Source organism: Tupaia chinensis, unplaced genomic scaffold (assembly GCF_000334495.1).
Source record: "Tupaia chinensis unplaced genomic scaffold, TupChi_1.0 Scaffold138910_1, whole genome shotgun sequence".
NCBI lineage: Eukaryota > Metazoa > Chordata > Mammalia > Scandentia > Tupaiidae > Tupaia > Tupaia belangeri.
Window position 1 is genome coordinate 684,490 of NW_006198801.1, and position 3,886 is coordinate 688,375.

The 3,886-nt window shown below is 43.6% G+C and overlaps 1 protein-coding gene across 1 annotated transcript in view; it reads right to left on the minus strand.

The window, feature by feature from the left end:
- LOC102471933 (WD repeat-containing protein 87) overlaps positions 1-2,000 on the minus strand; it is a 25,072-nt gene extending 23,072 nt beyond the window's left edge. The window contains exon 1 of the mRNA XM_014592932.2: positions 1,786-2,000. The gene's annotated coding sequence lies outside the window, so the exon portion shown is untranslated. The remainder of the gene's footprint in view (positions 1-1,785) is intronic.
- Between the last annotated feature and the right edge of the window lie 1,886 nt (positions 2,001-3,886).

The following is a 3,886-nucleotide window of genomic DNA, read 5'->3' on the forward strand; positions in this document are numbered from 1 at the left end:
AAAGAAAGAAAGAAAGAAAGAAAGAAAGAAAGAAAGAAAGAAAGAAAGAAAGAAAAACGACCAACCTACAGGGAGGGCAAAAATCTTGTACTTGGAGGAGAATGCCCATAGGAGAATATGCATCACCGAAGGAGACTTGGTAATCAGATTAATTATTGGGTACTACGCTGAAAAGGAGCATGACAGAAATATAAGTTCTCCCAGAAACCAGGGGAGGAGTTTCATGAAGGAAAATCAACTGTAACAGAAAGGTCAAGTAAAAGAACCCAAAGAGTGGAATAGACAGATGGTATTACTGTCTTCAGTGAGAAGAATATCAATAGCATAGTGATTCCTGAAGTCAGATTGGAAGGAGCTAAGGAATAAATGAATGGTAAGAAATGCAAGACCATTAGGGATAGCTTTTCAAAAGCTTGTGGGGCGGGGAGGGAAAAGGGAAGAAAACAAGTGAGGAAGACAGAAAAGAATACAGGGTCAAAGAAAGACTTTAACTTAAGATTTAAAAAAAAATCTATTTCTCCCATGAAAGAGACATAGAGAGAGAGAAGAGGAGGAGGAGGGGGGTATTCCCAATTGGTGATCTTCACACAATGATCCACCCCCAGCCTCAGCCAGGATCATGTGTATGTACCTATTAGTACAGGGAGACCTCGAGATACCAACCTGTGATCTTCCCATGTGACTTCCGCATCCTGAAGTGCTGTGCTACCATTGTGCCTTAACACCAGAGTTCTTTTAAGTCCAACAAACATAGATTACTCTGTAAAATTGCTACAAAAGTTTCCAAATGCTTACACTATCTTTCTGTACTTATCTTGTTGGGGACCCTGGTCAGTACTGGTGTACTTTGGGGGAAATCCTTTAGGATCCTTGTACCTAATTTGATAATTTTAAGCATTTGTCTTCCTCTTAGCAAGAATCACTACCTCATTTCAATTTCTACTACAAGTAAAATTTAAACTCTCCAAAATCCTGTATACAACTCCTGAAGGACATGCATGGGAAGACTAAATGATTGGCTCCTGCAGAGATTTTTTTTTTCTTTTTTCTTTGCTATAGGGCACGTGCACTTCCTAGAGACAGATGAGAGAGAGAGAGAGAGAGAGAAAGAGAGAGAGAAATCGCCCTTCATGAGGACGGCCATGCTACAATCCTTTCTCCTCCACTCTCCTCTCCAGATTTCGGGGCTTGCATGCACACACATGCACATGCACTTGGGCATAATTCTCAAGCCACCGAGACTAGAACTGTGAACATGTGGGATTCAGAACCTTAACCTGCTGACCTCAAAGATTTTCTGTTTATTAGTTTTTAATGAGAAAATTAAACATGTCAAAATGTCAGGAGAAAGATGCCACTAGAGAAAGAAAATGCAGAAAAGAAAATGGGCTGCTACAGCAAGAGGATGTGAAGAGAAATGGGAATCAGACCCCACAATCTCAGTGGCTCCCTAAATCTTCCTCTGGTAATCTGAGACTGGGAGCTCTTACTGGGAAAATGGGGCACTGACAATTCTGTCTAAATCCTGGGCTAAACCCATTCCGTCAGGTTTACAATGAGAGTCAGACATTTCGCTTGAACCCCACTTGACCTTGGGGAGGAATGCTCCTTTTCTTTTCTCTGAAGTATTTAGGAAAGCAAAGTGAAATGATGACATTCAGAAAGCTTTATAATAAAAAATGCAATATAAATTCAGGTGCTGTTATTGTAAGAGAAGTGAAGTGACGTGCTGAGATTGAGGGAGAATAGAGAGATGAAACGAACCTCAGAGGCAAGCAGACTTACGTGTATAATCCTAGGCTTGTCGCTTTCCTTCTCCTTTAGACTTCTCAGAATGAACAAAGTCTTATCTCACACGTGGCAGACATCCTCAGGAGTTGGGCCAGTGCCACCCAGTATACGTTTCCCAGCTGGGAAATCTGTGGCTAACGTCATACATCGAAGGCCTCTCCATTCACTCCCCATTCCCTCCTAGCTCACGCACCTCACACACCTTTATCCTCCACAGAGGGTTACACGCCCCTAATTCTAGAAGAGACAAAGTCTAGTTACACCTTCCCAGAGAGTGTCACTGGTTCCAACATCATAATGCATCAGACTGCCCCAACCCCCTCCCCCAGCACACACACACACATCCAGTGACAGCACCAACATTACCAAGAGCCTGGAAGTCCCCACATGAATGTGCCACATGATGGGAGGCAGGCAGAACCTGGCACTTCGATAGTGGAATGGAAGTGGAATGGTGGGAGGATATAAACTGGCCTTTTATGACAGTGTGCCAGAAGACCGGGCATTTGAGAGAGTATAGCCAGATGTCTAAAGACATTAACATGTTGGAGAAGGGGTTGGAGCCATTTACATAAATAAACTTTGTGTGTTAACTTGTGCCAGGCGCTCTTCTAAGGACTGTTCATACATTGTCTCCTGACAATATTTTAAAACAGGGTCGTTGGGCTAGCAGGTGACACGGTGGTTAAAGACACTGGACTCTCACATGGCCAACTCTGGTTAGAGGCCTGAACCCGGCGACTCGAAACTCATGCTGAGTGTGTATGCACGTGTGCCCAAAATCCCAAGAGGAGAATGGAGGGGGAAGGGATTGTGGTATGGCCATCCCCTTGGGGGGTGATTTCTCACTTTCTCTCTGCCTCTCTGGCAATTGCATGTGCCCTATAGCAAAAATCTCTCTATAAACAAAACAAAACAACAAAAAAACAGGGGCCAGAAGATGGCATAGAGGTTACATCCCTGGACTCTCACATGGCCAATCATGGTTCAAGTCCAAGATCCGGTGGCTCGAAAATTATGCCGGGTGCATGTGCGTACATGTCCAAAATCCCAGGAGAAGAATGGCAGAAAAGTGATTGCAGTATGGCTATCCTTTAAGGGGGTGATTTCTCACTTTTCCTCTCATTGTCTCTGCCTGTCTCTCTCTCTGGAGAGCGAGCCCACAAGCCTTGACAAAATTCTTTAAAAACAAAAACAATACCAAGGTGGTTAAAGTGGCTGGACTCCCACATGGCTTCGTCTCTGCCTGTCCTCTCTCTCTGGAGAGTGAGTCCACAAACCTTGACAAAATTCTTTAAAAACAAAAACAATACCAAGGTGGTTAAAGTGGCTGGACTCCCACATGGCTGACCGTGTTTTGAGTCCTGAACCTGGCAGCTTGCTTTCTCACTTTCCTTCTCTCTCTCTCTGTTCAATTTCAAAAAAATAAAATTAAAATATGACAATGAGTAAAATTAAATAATTCTTCCTAAAAAAACTCAAAAAACAAAAACAAAACCAAGTTGTCAGATTAAATATAGTTACATTTGAAATTGATTCCCAGTTAAATTTGAATTTCAAATAAACAACACTTGAGACACAGAAAAAAAAAAAAAACCGATCTGCTTTTTCATTGAAATTCTAACTTAACTGGTTGTCCTGCATTTTTATTTGCTAAATAAAAATGTGGCAACCCTACTTAAAGCTATTACTATCTCCCTTTATTCAAGCGAGGAAAGCCCCAGCCAAACGTAGAAGGTAGAAGGTCCGAGTGATCCTCCAGACATATTCATAGCTATCATGCCATAGTCACTGGCCATGCCTGGGGTGCGTGTGAGGCTCTGGCCTTTGTGACTGGGGCTCTGCATCAGCGGGGGCGGGCGGTACAGGGGCTCGTTGTGGTTATCAGGCTTATAAGGGGTCTTCGTTGCCGCCCTTTATGATGGCAGCGCCCAAGACCCCCAGAGCCCAGATACGCGGCAAAGCAAAAAGCATTGTAAAGGACAGCTGTTGTAGAAAACAGGACAGTCTTTAAATGAGTCCCAGGTGTCTTTCTGCACATCACCCACCTCTGGGCTCACCCCACCACTCTCCCTCCACCCTCGGAGATCTGTGA